This window comes from Felis catus, chromosome B3, assembly GCF_018350175.1.
Source record: "Felis catus isolate Fca126 chromosome B3, F.catus_Fca126_mat1.0, whole genome shotgun sequence".
In the NCBI taxonomy this organism is placed as follows: Eukaryota; Metazoa; Chordata; class Mammalia; order Carnivora; family Felidae; genus Felis; species Felis catus.
Window position 1 is genome coordinate 42,435,090 of NC_058373.1, and position 15,529 is coordinate 42,450,618.

The following is a 15,529-nucleotide window of genomic DNA, read 5'->3' on the forward strand; positions in this document are numbered from 1 at the left end:
CATTTGATGGGTACACAGGACTATATACTTGAGGCCAAAGCAGAGGACTAACTGAAACCTGAAAACCCATCAAGCACTGCAATTGCATATGAGATCCATGACAGGCCAAATAACCCTCTGCAAAGTAAAGCTCCTTGGAGATTGTCTCTGATGCACAAATGCCACAAAATGGCCAGAAAATGGTCTTGAGAACACATTGAGTCGACCTGACCCCTTGCCCTCTGCCTTCCAGCCATGAGCCATGAGCCATGGATGGCTAAGAAGTAGGGCGCCTGGGTGGCGCAGTCGGTTAAGCGTCCGACTTCAGCCAGGTCACGATCTCACGGTCTGTGAGTTCGAGCCCCGCGTCGGGCTCTGGGCTGATGGCTCAGAGCCTGGAGCCTGTTTCCGATTCTGTGTCTCCCTCTCTCTCTGCCCCTCCCCCGTTCATGCTCTGTCTCTCTCTGTCCCAAAAATAAATCAACGTTGAAAAAAAAGAAAAAGAAGTAGCACGGGCTCTGGGGACCCCCGGCAGCCATCAGTCCCCCTGGGTAGCTGGCCCCAAGAAAGCAGGCTGAGACTGGCAGCGGCGTGGGGGGGGGAGGGGGGGCAAGAAGTGGCGTCGGAAAGTAATACACAACTCGCTCTGCCCTGCCCGTTGCTGCCTCACTTCATTGGCCAAGCTCCTACCCTGACTCAACGGGCTTTGGAGTGCCTACAGAAGCAAAATCTTACCATTGACATGCAGGGAAAGGCCACGTCCAGGGGTGTGAGAGGAAGATGGAAGCCAACACAAATCAGCAGCAACCCTACGGTGGTACCAGCCATCAAGTCCCATTTTTAGTGGGGATTCAGGTGGCAAAGGCCAGAGGAGGAAGAGCTCAGCATGACGTCTGACAGAGGAGGCTGGACCCCAAAGGCACCTGCTGTGTGAGCCAGCGAATTCCTTTATCCCAGCCTCCGTCTTGCCCTCTATAAAATGGTGACTGCCTACCTTGTGGGCCGGAGGGAGGGCTGAGACACAAGACCACCTGCCAGGCGCTTAGCCAGGCACCCGGTACATCTTGAATACTCCTTAAGCGGCTGTTGAAAGTGCTCATCACTCAAGCGGTGTATCAACATGGCTTCTCGGGAAGACGCAACACTACCTGCGAAAATCTCGACTGCAGCGGTGCTGATGCGGCCACGACGCAGCAGGGTCTCACGCCAACAACCACGGGGCCAGCCCACTGCCGGGACTCAGGACACCTACTTTGGTAGCAGCGACCCGAACCCCTCCAGCCACCCCGCTCACAGCCTCTTTGCCTGCTTGGAGGTTTCACACAGCTGCCAACACGGTCCCTCTCAACACCCCACTTGGGAACCAGGGTGGTGGCCCTGTCGATATGGCCTCTGCTCTTGAAAAACACCCTCCTGATTTCCAGAAATGCTGACTTACAGAGAGGGCACATCGCACAGAGACCCCACAGGATTTCAATGCACAAATTTGAGAAGCACAGCATTTTGGAGGTCACTGACAAAACCACAAGTTAGGATGACAATGAGACAGGGGCACATGGACACAGGTGAGGTAAGAGGCTCCCGTACTTTTCAGCCGGGCTCCTGTTTCAGTACACTCAGCCTCACGCAGCTGAGGGAGACAGACTGGCCAGACAAAATTCCATTAGTTCTCTGGGGGCTTGACAGACACAACTGTCGAGGCGTTCCCCAAGAGTCACACTCAAAGCCAAGTGTCCCATGCTTCAAGAACGTTACACCTTACTTCTCCAAGCGTGATCTATACAACAATAGCATTGGCATCATTTGGAACTTGCTAGAAATGCAGAATTTCAGGCCCCACCCAGAACCACCCAGTCAGGAATCTGCATTTTAACTGGATCCCCAGGAGACACGGCTGTATTCAGAACAGAACGATCTATCCACTTAGGGTTGTGACACTGAAGTTTTCACTACGTCTTTTTCTTCCTTCACAGAAGGGCCAGGACAGCAGACTGTGCCTACCTCAGCCACCAGCACATCCTAGCTGCTCAAATATTCGTTGCATGAACAAACATATGAACGGGTGGTCTATCAAGTAACTGAAGAGACCCATGCTGTTGTTAAGTGCAAAGAAAAAGGCAGGCAGGGGTCCAAGAGAAAAAGACAAAGAGAATATGGAGGGAGGGGGTCTTTAAGTGAGTCAAATAAGGCCTCCCTAAAAGGGAGGGCGATGTGAGGATCAAACATGACAGAGAAGGGGGGAACATCTGGGCAAAGAGGAGGTCGGGCAGAGGGCCACCACCTGCATTTGCCCCTCCCCCCCTCAAGAATCTGTTCCTGTAGGTAAGTAAAGATGCACTGTCAACATTTGCCCTGGTGGTACAACCAAGAAGCTCCAAGGAGGCAAATACAGAAGGGCTGTGACCTCTACGATGGTTGGGGGCAGAAAGGTGGTGCCTGTGGTCACCACTGCCGTTTCCAAGGCTCCTGGAGTTGAGTGTCAGAAAGCCCGGCAGCCGTGGCTGGAGGTCGTGACTCCCGGCCACCACCCTTCACCCTCCGAGTCCACGGGCCTCCAGCTACTTGCCGAGTAGAAACACGCAGGTCACTCACAGTTTTCAACAAGTTGCTCCAGGCGTTTGTGGGCAGCGAGACATCCAAGAGCCGGGGAACCCAGTCCAGATGTTACCCTACAGCAGCACGCTGGCAAAGAGGAGACAAAAGACAAAGGTCAGGGCAACGTTCTCCCGACACTGAATGACATCGATGGGGTTCAGGCTAGAAGCGGGCAGAAAGGGACAACAGGGAAGGCCAGTGGCCTCTGACCACCATGCAGTTAGACTGCTGGCCTCCCCTCTGCCCTCCGTGTCAGGAGAGACACCACCACACCCCGATCCAATCTGCCAATCCCCCCATGTGGAGCCGACAGACAGCTGTCACAAATCCTAGGAGGCATTGGACCCAACCGGTCTTTACAGAAGAGAACAATCAAGACTCTAACAAGAGCTGCCTTGCCCAAAATTAGGAGCACGTAATGGCCATACTAGGAACGGAATCACAGAAACCACGTCTGGAAAGCTTACACGTACGTGTGAATTACCTTCCTTAATAAAACTCACGTTTCTAAATGTTACTCTTATTCTGTCTGGCTCTTAACCGACAAAACGAGTCAAAACAGCCTGCATTTCCAAATCTTAACCCTTCCCCTAAATTCTCTCTCTGTAATCCCCAAAGACTTTCAACAGCCAAAATGAGACTCCTGGTTTTCTTCAAAAACAAAGTTTAAGAGAAGAAAACCTTTCGCATTTGAGTACAAGGAGTCTAAAACCTTTGGTGGGTGGGTGGGTGGGTAGGGGGCGGGGAAACACTGAACATCTAAGAAGTCTCAGTTTATGAGATGGAAGGAATACAGAACCCAAATGAAAGCTTTGTTCCCACCCATCAGGTTTATATACCCCAGAGACCAGAAACCTCCCAGGAAATGCTCAGAGACCCTAAGTAGCAGTACATTTCAAAAATGGGTGGCCTAAGACTGTTGTCAAAGGTCATTTTGTTAAAATGAAATTGATGATCGAAATCCCAATTCTCTAGGAAATGAGTCTTCTGAGTGTATTTTTAAATTAACCTTCGTCTAATGATATATTTAAACCATAATCATCTAAATAGCTCTTTCCCTGGGGTTTTAGTTCCGCTGACCCCGACATGTCAATATATCCTTGGACACATCACCCCTAACTTTGCAAACATGCAGGCAACTCATCCATAAAAAGAACGTGAATGGGACAAAACTCAGGTGTCCCTCAGCTACAGAGCTCAAAAACTCCCTCTCATTGCTGGAACAACGCTTAAGGTGCCTCACATTAAGTCAGCTTATACAAAGCATAATTACTCGCCTACTTGGAAGAAGTAAATGTCAGTCTTTATGAATTTAAATTGCCCTATCTCTTAAGGAAATAACCAGGAAGTCGTAATAACAATAGTTGTGTTCTGTTTCTAGGGAGTTAGCTTCAGCAGGGACCAATCTGCCCCCACCCTCACCAAATGGGTATTTGGATCCGTTTCCCCAAAGGTCCAGTATTTATAGGCCAAAGTTACGGTTTCTCCTGCATCAAGTCGAACTTAGGCAGTGAGGTCATTTGTTTTGAAACTACAGCAACCACCCCAATTTCCCCCCACCATTTAGCATTCTAGTTACTCTGGGTCAAAGAAAGGAAATGCAGCTTTGAAAGAAAAGGTAAAGACTGCTAGGCCGCCGGGAACACAGTCAAGAATTCCACCCTGGACAAGTCACGGTATGACTTACTGTTCATTTCCCTTTCAACACTCAGGCACACGCAAACGTCACAAGTCCATGCAGACATACAGTTAGATCAAACCTATTTCAAAGTCTTCAACACCTCCAGTATTCACCTAGAAAACGGAAAACAGGGGCCTGGGTGGCTCAGTCAGGTAGGCATCTGACTCTGAGTTTCAGCTCAGGTCATGATCTCATGGTTTGTGGGTTCAAGCCCCGCATCAGGCTCTGCACTGACCAGCACAGAGCCTGCTTGGAACCTCTCTCTCCCTCTTTTTCGAAATAAATAAATTTAAGAAAAAAAAAAAAAAAATGGGGGCGGAGTGCGCCTGGGTGGCTCAGTCCGTTAAGCATTAGACTTTGGCTCAGATCATGGTCTTACGGTTCGTGAGTTTGAGCCCCGCATCAGACTCTGTGCTGACAGCTAGGAGCCTGGAGCCTGCTTCAGATTCTGTGTCTCCCTCTCTCTCTGGCCCTGCCCCACTCAAACTCTGTCTTTCGCTGTCTCAAAAATAAACCTTAAAAAAAAAAAAAAAATAGGTGGAACAAAAAGTAACAAGAAAGAAACAAAAAACAAAACCTACCATAATGGCAACATTATTCCTTATCCTTATGGAGAGGGAGGGTCCACAAATTCCTCTGAAGTATCAGTGACTCTTTCACCCAAAAGAACACAATGCCTTCAATTTCAAAAGGTTCACAAGCCCCCTGAAGTTTCTCTCTGTACGTGTGGCTGAGGACCCCTGCTGAATTAAAATGTTAGAAGGATTCCCCTTTTCTAATTCTCTCCCCCTTGTAAATGGGGGTATCAAGGACAACCTCATTTACAAAGCGATCCACAAGAGCAGGGACCATGGAGAAAACTGGCTTCTGGCGGCATTTATGGTGGAAAAGTCACACTCTGCAGCTAGCGATGCTCACAAGGGTTCGGAGCCCTCTACATCTGTGATCCTTTGCTGAACAGTTTAGCAGGAAGCTTCCCAAAGCTACTTGTTTATGCTCGGTACTTGATTTTTCAAAACCAAGAATATAATGCACATCAAGCAACAAACACACTCATCATTAGGAACGCATACACAGGTACTAACAGTAACAAAAGCAGGAGTGATCTAAACAAAAAGTTAAGACACCGATCACCTCTGAGGTGAAAGGACATCTTGTACCATTTTGTCACACTGATTTCTTAACCTGGTTGTTGGCTTCACAGATGTTCATTTTACTCTTCAAAATGTACCTATACGTTTTATATACTCTATGTATAGGTCACAAAGCAATTTGGGTAACTGGGGGTGGGGGGTGGGGGGGAGGACTGGAGTCAGTCAATGACAGGGACCTCCAGGCATTCTTGTCTCAGCCCTCATTTAAGACAGGCCACTAAGCCTGTGGAATGAGGCCTGTGCTTGTCAAAGGGTGGGGCCCACAAAGGAACAGTTAAAATTCTGGCTCCAGGGGCACCTTCTATAAATACACTTTCATTTTTAAACGTCCACGCCCTGGGACAGTCCTGTGCTCTGGGGCTGAGGCCATGCTGACCTCCAGGGCGGCCTGTCACTCTGGGAAGGGCTGGTGTTGGGTTTCTGCAAACCCAGTGGTCTTTCCTCTTACATGCTCTGCAAGGCTCTTTCCCGCGGCACATTCTGTTACCATGAACAAGCCCGGGAAGCCTTCCTGATCAGCTCAGAAAGGAGTGAAGACCCAGAGGCTTCTCCACGTTTGGAAGAACCCTTGGCCACTCCGTCCTCAGCTGGACACAAAGGCCAGGGTTCCTTACATATTCTCCTTCAGATGCATCATCAACACTTGACCTTCCTGTGGAGAATTCTGCTCATTCAGTGAGTGATCACCTCAGCTGCTCATGAGAAAAAAAAAATGGGTGAAGTGTCTGGAAACTTCAACAGTAGGTCTCAATTCCTCGCCCTTCCCACACACATACCAATATCCTCTTGGCCACAGAAGGCAAGCAGGCAATTCAGAGATGACCCCTGTTTTGCAACCTCCCTAGCAGACTCGCTGCCATTTTTATTTTCTAGTTACAGTAGACAAACACTGACACCATGACATCCAACATCTCAATGGGTTTGGGACCACTTGGACTGATACCAGAGACACGTGCGCCTAATCAAGCAAGTGCCGCAGCCCGACATCTCCTGCTCAGAGTTTCTTCTCACTCAAGTCTGTGCTTTGAAAAAGCACAACAGAAGCCAAAGTAAGAGTACAGAACACACTCTTTCATAAGTCACTTTCTTGCAGAAAAAAAAAAAAAAATCTCACTGGATTCTGCCACCTTTCGAACTCAAGACAGGCATGGCTTGCTTTCCTGTGTACGCACACATGAGAATTTGAGTGTGGGTGTATGTGCGGGTGTATGTGCACGTGCGCGTGGCACACACACATGCACACACACGCGCGCCCAACATTCTTCTTGATGGATTCCAAACAATAGCTTCCAGGGAAACCATTGCTAGGAGTTCAGGAAAAGTAAAGGTCCTGCCAATTCCAGAAGGACAAAGGGTTTCAGCCACTAACAAGGGAACAAAATGATCTCATTGCCCCTTTCCCACTGAGACTGTAAGTGGGATCCTTCTCAAATTCAGAGCGCTCACTTACAGGCACAGTCACTGTTTCCACACAATGGGACCCATGTGGAAGGACAGCCAAACCAGGAAACAGATTCCAGAGGTAGCCTTTTGATGTTTAACCCAGACAATCTGCAGACGAGGCTCTACAGCCAAGGGGGCTGGGGGGCTGACACTCTCAGTGAGGAGCAAGACCCTGGCAGTCGTCACCGCATCTAACAGCTTGTTCCTTTAAACCAAGGCGTGGGCCAGGACTGAACATGGACTCTCCAATGACAGGCATGCATCTCTGGGGCACTAGACTGTGCTCAACTGTAATTCCTTGTGACTCCCGCATGCCTCCAAGAACACAGGTAATAAAAGGTCTCATGGTGCTTTCCCCCCCACGTGTCGTGGGTCATGGGACAGCACATAGTCCTACAGGGGTGGGGAGGGGTGGATGTGATACATGAAGGTAGCTGTTCGTGTAGCCCTCATGGGTTTGCTGCATTTATTACCCACCCAGAGGATAGGCACCATGCTGAGTGGTGGGAGGAGGTGGTAGTTCCTTTTAAGGTCAAAAAACATTCTGAAGATTCTTTCCTGCAAATGCCAACACACACACACACACACACACACACACACACACACACACACACACACACGTAGCTGTGCTTCTAGTATCCTTGGAGATAGCAGATTAAGACACAAATGCTTTAAAATAAATTTTTAATTAACCCCACTATCTCCTACATACATTTTTAAAATAGCAAAAACAAACTCCACGACAGTTTCATTGCGTAGACAAATACTTCACACACATGAATTAAGGATCCCTTGAGCAACCCCCACAACACAGCAGCATGTGTTCTTTCTGCCCCAAACTAGGGCTGGGGTAGCGGCCGAGGGGTAAAAACGACCTCCACAAGCCCCCCCCAAAATATCGGGCATACTTGAAGGCTACACTGTTGGAAGAAAACTTTAGGTCCCATGTAAATATAGGAACTATTTTAAGTAATTTATCTGGAGAGCGCAAACGAGTACAAGCAGGGGAGGAGAAGGGAGAGAGGGAAAGAATCCCAGGCAGGATCTACACGGTCAGCGCAGAGCCCGATGAGGGGCTCAAAGTTACAAACCAGGAGAGCATGACCTGAGTCAACATCAAGAGTTGGACTCTTAACCGACTGAGCCACCCAGGAGCCCCAGAGCAAGTATTTTTTTTAACTAAGCCACAACTTGCATCACCTGTCAGAGCTGCCAGGCTTCTCCATCGCCGCACCCCACCCAGGACCCCTGACACACTCTCCTGCGATTCCCGCTGCAGGTTTTGGGAAACCCGCTTCAGCGTACTTTTCATACTGTTCTAGAATCCTCTTCTCTCCTCTCTCAGCCCGGGGTTCCTGTCCAGCAAGGACTGCCCTTTCCTGGAGGCATCCCTACAGCACCTTACACAGGGTGCACAGTAGGGTTAAATCAAGTGAAAAATCAAGAGGAGGGATTAAGGATTCCTCACAAAGGAGTTTGCAGGCACTTAAGGGGAGGCAGAGTTTGGGGAGGATGAGGAGGATGGCTGGACCTGTTCTGAGTACAGCTTAACTCAGGGATTCCACATCCATGTTTGAAAACTTATAACTGTAATAAAGATACGAAAAAAACAAAACAAAACAAAAAAAATCCAACAGTCTTCCCAAAGGCCCAGCCCACGTGAGCAGCCTGGCTTCCCCATCCACCAGTCTGACAGCAGGAAAAAGACTCGAATTTAGACTCGAAACTGTTCATTTTCTTCTTTTCTGTGCCTTTCTGTTGCGCTTGTAGTGCTGGCCCCTTCTCCCACCCTCCTCCCTTCTCCCCTGGGTGTGCTCTCCACCACTTTCACAACGCAATTCCAATTACTTACCTTGGGAAAGGGCACCCTGCACAATGAGACCCCTACCAGATGGCTCCCGACTCCGCCCCTTCCCAGAGACTCACACAGATACACCTCCACGAACCACAAACCAGTCCCCAGAGCGTCTGTGGGATTCTCCCCACCCCACCACTTCCTGCCTTCCACTCACCCACTTGGGAGTCTGTGCCCAAGTCATTCCTCCCAGGAAAGCCCAACCAGCATCGCCGGATATAAATCTACCTTCCTCCAAAGTCCGGCTCACATCCCCTCCTCCCCCCCCACACCCAGGCCCCCCTAGACGATCCCCAGGATGCTCCCAATCAAAATTAGTCTTTTCCTTCCCCCCACCATGCCCTAGGCTTTTGTCTCACTGTGAGAGACCTTACACCAGCACGTTAGCTTCTGGGTGCCTTTCACCCCCCTGAAAGACTTCCTGGCAGGCATGGATGCCACCACCTTCACCTTCGTGCCCCATAGAGCATTCAGTATAAACCTTGGCAAGCAGTGAGGGCTCAGATACCTAGGATGTGACTATCACTTAGTGTTTCAAGGGTCTTTATGGGTGGCTCCCAGGGTGCCAATTTTACAATCAAGCCAAGCACACTAACAGCCTGACCAAGAAGATGAACATTAAAAAAAAATTAAATCTATTTTTGAGAGAGTGACGGACAGAGAGAGAGGGAGACACAGAATCTGAAGCAGGCTCCAGGCTCTGAGCTGTCAGCACAGAGCCCGAAGCACGGCTCAAACTCACGGACCGTGAGATCATGACCTGAGCTGAAGTTGGATGCTTAACTGACTGAGCCACCCGGGGCCCCGTTAGAGTCCCCCCCCCCGCCCCCCGCCCCCATACACACTCTAACACAAGTATTCAGTCACATAAGTCCATCCGTCCTGGCTCGATTTCCCAAGGGCCGAACAACCCAACTGCCTCTGCAAACCCAGGATTTCTCCAGGACCTGCTTGGAAAGCATGCGACTTGGGAACGCACAGGTACACTTTTCTTTTTTTTTTTTTTTTTTTTTTTTTTAATTTTTTTTTTTTCAACGTTTATTTATTTTTGGGACAGAGAGAGACAGAGCATGAACGGGCGAGGGGCAGAGAGAGAGGGAGACACAGAATGGGAAACAGGCTCCAGGCTCTGAGCCATCAGCCCAGAGCCCGACGCGGGGCTCGAACTCACGGACCGCGAGATCGTGACCTGGCTGAAGTCGGACGCTTAACCGACTGCGCCACCCAGGCGCCCCAACTTTTCTTTATACAGGACACAGCTTCCGGATAAGTAGCATTGCTAAAGCAACTCCGTTTGTAAATTCACTCTGAGGCCGTGGATTTCTGGAGACAGATTAATCTACACACTTCTTCTAATTCACTGGGTAGGTCACGTGGGTCTAGAATTTAGACTGGTCCCTTGGTCCTCAAATGCAGCTGCTTAGGAACAGACAGAAAAGGCAATGTCAGAGGGTGGGTGATGGGTACTGAGGAGGGCACCTTTTGGGATGAGCACTGGGTGTTGTATGGAAACCAATTTGTCAATAAATTTCATATATAAAAAAAAAAAAAAAGAAAAGGCAATGTCGTTAATGCTCCTCCCCGATGAGAAGTCTGCGTACATGCTCCAAGTAAAAATAAGGAAGCAATATAGGACCCCAGTCAAGAAGCCTCTGGAATCTTTTTTCCCCCAACACAAATGTTTCTCATTTGGTCCAGGCCCTGTTTCAATTACACGCCAAGGCAAGACAAAGAAAAAGCCCACTACCTACCACCCACTCCTGCTTTCAGGAAGACATTATAAATTATCTTTATCACGTCATACAGTAAAGTTGCCTCACATAAGGTAATGTTGACAAATGGTTACAGGAGCCATTTTCTCAACAACGGCTTTACTCGTAGGTGTTCATTCCTTGGTGTCTGCCAGGCACCCGCCTTAGAGCTCTCCAGAAAACCAGACGGCATCGGGATGTGTGTCCCGTCTGAAGCCTTTGGCGTTAATTTCTAAAGCACGGTCGTGAACATCAACATCAAAACGCAGCTCCTGTGTAATATTAAACGCTTTTAGAAACAAAAATTGACTGTCTTGCTATCGTAACTTTCCCCAGTCGGTAGTTTTAACGCTCAACATGGACTCCACAGGCCAACCCCAGCGTCACCATTCTGTTAGAGGCATTTCAAATAAATTTTTAACAGCATGCGGCTATCTCCCCTGGCACATTTCATAGATTAGGTCAAGTCTCAGGTAACACGTTTAAATCCTCAGGGTCCCACAACAGCACTAGGCCTGTCCCCTTTTGAGTGTTCGCTATAGGTTCACACTCCAGAAGGCAAGCCAGAAGCTTTCCCATTTAAGCCAGAAAGGAAGGAAGGGCAAACTTTGGAGTATTTCAGATTTGTTGTAATGTTTTGTTTATCTGTGAAACAGAAAGAGACGCAGTACAAGCAGGGGAGGGCCAAAGAGAGAGGGGCAGAATCCGAAGCAGGCTGTCAGCACAGAGCCCGATGTGGGGGCTCGAACCCACAGACCGTGAGATCCTGACCCGAGCTGAAGTTGGACGCTGAGACAAGTGAGCCACCCAGGTGCTCCTTGAATTTTTTTTTTTTTTTTTTAGTTTATTCATTTTGAGAGCCAGAGAGCCAGCAGAAACAGAGGATGGACAAAGAGAGAAGGAAAGAGAATCCCAAGCAGGTTCTGCATTGCCCATGCAGAGACCGATGTGGGGCTCAAACTGACAAACCAGGAGATTATAACGTGAGCCCAAACCAAGAGTTTTGGTAGCTCACCTGAGCCACCCAGGTGCCCTCAGAAGTACCTGAACTCTTAAAGGCTAGAAACCCTTTACTATCGTTGTCTCTGTTGTTGAGTGTGTGCACTTACCCTTGATTCTACACCAAAGATAGATCTTCTTTGCTCCAACCAGAAATTTTAGATGAATAATTTGAGATCCCTGGCCCATGGCTCATCAAACTCTGCCAGAATTCCACCAAAAAGTGGGAGGAGCACCTGGCACTGAGAAGCAATTCACAGCAAGCATGAGATTGCCTTCATTTATCAAGTTCGATGTTCTAGCTTAAATTCAGATCATGCAAATTTTGCACTTGTTCAATATGTGCCTGCTTGCTTTCATTCAAAAATAACCTTGTGTCTTCCAAATTTACTGAGTAAAATTAAGGCTCCAGTAACAGTCTTAGGTTTCTCCTATGGTCTCCTATACCCAGCTTTACCACCCAGCACTTCCCCGGGAAGCATGATCTTGGCTCTGCCCTTCCTTCTACAGATAAGAAACCTGTCCATACATTTGGTGACTTGACCAAGAGAGTGGAAGGCAGGCTAGGTATAGAAACCAGGTCTCTGGCCTCTCAGGGTTTGGGGGGGGGGGGGGTAAGGGGGGGAGTAGCTACCTACCCCTGTGCATCCACAGATTCACCCCAACTCCTTAATTCATAAAGTCATGGTCTACTTCAAAAGTCTGCTCGCACATCTGCTCTGTATTTACATAAGTTTAACTTGTTAAGTGTTCTCTTCCAAGCTTACCCCATTTGCAAAATGTCACCTGTCACCATTTTCCGATTGTCCACCTGTCCAACCTGTCACCGTTTTCCGATTGGCAACATCTCCTTCGCCTTCGGAGGATTTTGACTTCTCCCCTACTCACTACACACATGGTCCTCATCCACAACCATCAGCTAAAATCAAAAGGACAAGCTGCTTAAGAGACAAGTCCTCCGTGTGCAAAATCTAAGGAGAAAACCACAATCAACCTACTCAAGGGAGAACAGTCATCCCAAACACAATGCAATTCAGTTCACAACTGTGTTTACCACTTTCCCGTAAAAGGCCTTTGAGCCAGTTTTGTCTACTCTAAGAGGTCTAGTAAACATTATTTTAGCTGCGTATTTCACATTTCAAAGCAAAAGAGGAAAGGGTTCATGCTATCTAAGAGTTGTGTTTATGAATTCCCAGGGTCACCATATACAGCTAAAACACTGGTTGGGTTGTGAACTGGGAAGAAAGAATTGTCCCCAAACGGGGCATATTTAGCATTTTTGGCTGTCACAACTGAAGGTGGGGTGGCAATATATGTTCCTGGCATCTAGTGGAGAAAGGTCAAGGACGGTGCTTAACATCCTAAGAGGCACAAGGCAGCCTCCACAACACAATGATCCAACCCAATGCATGGCGGTCAGAACCCTTATTAAAAATACAGGAAGCATCGGGGCCCCTGGGTGGCTCTGTCAGTTAAGTGTCTGACTTCAGCTCAGGTCATGATCTTGCAGTTTGTGAGTTCGAGCCCCACGATGGGCTCTGTGCTGACAGCTCAGAGCCCGGAGCCTGCTTCAGATTTTATGTCTCCTTCTCTCTCTCTGCCCCTCCCTTGCTTATGCGGTCTCTTTCGCTCTCTCACTCTCAAAAAGAAACATTAAAACTTTTTAAAAATTAAAAAAAATACAGGAAGCTGGGAGAACATTGCGGCCAAGTCCTAAGTCTTCTCCCGATAGGCTGCTTGGTCTGGACGTAGTATCCGAATTCCTAGGTTTCTGGTTCACAATCACTCAACAGATGTTGGCTTATTTCAGAGATTCTGCTCCTTCTAAATGGGATTTAACTGTTATTTCTCAAAGCCTTCCAGTATAGCAGGTCAAGCCTGAAGCTACAATCTCTGACTTTAAGACTTTTGTTCAGGGGCATTTCCCTACCTGTCTTCTCTCTCAGCCCTGTCTCATTTCCATGGAGAGGAGGAACCGTGATGAAAACAGCTTGTTTCCCTGTATCACTACCCACAAAACAAGTCCCTGGTCACCTCCCAGTTCACAGAAATGAAAAGCAGACAGTTCCTGGACCTGAGGATCTCCCTCCAATTCTAAAATGATGCTTTGCCATTAGCCAACTCAAGACAAACGTGGGAACTTCATTTCAAATTCTGTCGTCTGCTTTGCAAAAACGTGTAAGCAACCAAGAGACAGCTTAGGGGGTAGACTCAGTATCAAGTCATTCCTTTATGGGTAGAGACAACTTGCCACCTCCTAGCCATTCCCCAAGCCTTGCCTATTGGCTCTAGCTGAAAACGAGCCTCCCATGAAAGAAGCCCGATAACCGAGAGGCTGAGCCCCTGCATATGCAACTCACCTCTAGACCCCAAGAACTTCTAGAGTCAGAAGCGGTTTTCCAGGTACAAGGCTCACTTTCAGAAAAAAAGGAATTTAACTTGTCTCATGTGGGGAAAGGATTAACATCTTTAAGCACCTCCTTAAATTTGTCATTGTCCATGTGTTTTTCATACGGCCCAGGACAGTGAACCACCCACCCAGCCACGCTGCAAAGGAATCCTAACTGTCCCCATTTTGCACTAGGCCAAGGGTGCTCTGGATCGCAAGCTGGGACAGAGTAGCTGGGCTAACCAGCCAAGTGGGAGAGGACATCCAGAAGGAGAATCAAGAGAGAAGCTGGACTTCTAAGGCAAAAGGCAAAAACCACGTACTCCAGGAGCTCAAGTGTTTAACACATTTCATTTGCCTCCCACAAAAACTAAAATCACTCACCAAATTTCCTAGTACACACGTCACCTATAAGCCAAATGAGAGAGGTCATCCAAAGACTGTGGAGGGGGCAGGCAGGGCCAACACCAGATGCCAATAGAGGGTTAATGTCCCAAAGCAAGGCTTCTTCTCAGCAAGCCCAAATCTGAACTCCTAACAAAAATGCCCAAGGATTTAGTCACGAGCCCTCCCCTCAGCCATCAGAAGGAATGGCAAAAATGCTGAGTGAGTGCTGAGCGCCAGAAGGATCTCATTTTCCTCCTAACTGTGCAAAGAATTTGCATTTAAAATGAGCATTTCATCAGACCTTCCAAGAATGCTTGAGATTTGGCTGCTAACAAGAAAACAAGTGATCCTGTACAACACCACGTTTGTAATTATTTACTTGGAGCCAAAGTAGCCGGGTTCCCTAACAGACTGAAGAGTGCTTGCAGCTAAACACATCTCCCAAGTCTGACAGAACTTAAAATACAGCCCAATTGCATTGACAAAAAAAAAAAAAAGGGGGGGGGAGGGGGCAGGGGGAGTGATACAAAAGGTAAACTCCCTGGTGACCAAACTCTACTTGAATCAATCTTCACTTTCCAGGTAGTATCACACTTACAAAGGAAAGTATTTCAGAAAATGGAGATGCATTCTAAGAACTCAAAAGACAACTATTACGAACGTTGAACACCTTTCTTATTCTGCCACTAAGCGTGGAGTGCCAACCGGGAGAGGCACTGGGTGCCGAGGCACAAGTAACTCGGGGAAACCCAACAGCAGGAAAATCCCTGCCAGGCCCCCCAGCCGGGAGGGCTACAGCCTGTACTCACGGGACCGGTCACTGAGTAACACCGGTTCTCAGCATCCAGACCCAAAAAACGGAGCTGTAATTCGTTTTGAAGAAGGCAAGGAGGAAGGGAAGAAAGGTTTCAGAGGGGAACACCACCAAGGGCCTCATCACTCCTCAGCCACCAGAAGTGGGGTCAGAAAGAGGGGAAGTCAGTGGGTGGCTTTAGCCTTGCTCCAGAAGAGGGACAGTTTTAAGGAGTTTATTAAATTCAGCAGAGACTTTTATCTTTTTTTTTTTTTTTCTCACTAGGAACATTGGAGAGTGCAAAGATGCTACAAAAACATCAAAAAAAATGTTCAGAAAAGGGTTACCAGAGCCACGGGGCTGGGGGAAAGGCAAGAGGTACCCCTACTCTGTAGAGGAATCAATACTCCAACTAGCCACAGGGCCTGTGGCCACCGCCGACAGCCCAACTGTACAACAGAAAGAAAAATCTTGGGAGCCTCAAGTTGTTTTAGTGTCTCTCT

General features: G+C 48.2%; 1 protein-coding gene and 1 long non-coding RNA gene across 13 annotated transcripts in view; one reads left to right on the forward strand and one right to left on the reverse strand.

Annotated features, from left to right (window-relative positions):
• The window catches only part of TLN2 (talin 2), a 442,548-nt gene that overhangs the window by 366,050 nt on the left and 60,969 nt on the right, over positions 1-15,529 (reverse strand). For all 11 annotated transcript variants that reach the window (XM_019832311.3, XM_019832310.3, XM_011282911.3 and 8 more), the window contains one exon: positions 2,572-2,661. The gene's annotated coding sequence lies outside the window, so the exon portion shown is untranslated. The remainder of the gene's footprint in view (positions 1-2,571; positions 2,662-15,529) is intronic.
• On the forward strand, positions 6,722-10,749 carry LOC123385904. 2 transcript variants are annotated; one of them, XR_006599166.1, is made up of 4 exons: positions 6,722-6,931; positions 7,070-7,181; positions 9,608-9,688; positions 10,589-10,749. It is a non-coding gene; the product is annotated as an uncharacterized LOC123385904 (long non-coding RNA). The 2 variants fall into 2 exon arrangements; XR_006599167.1 differs by lacking the exon at positions 9,608-9,688 and adding an exon at positions 9,960-10,071.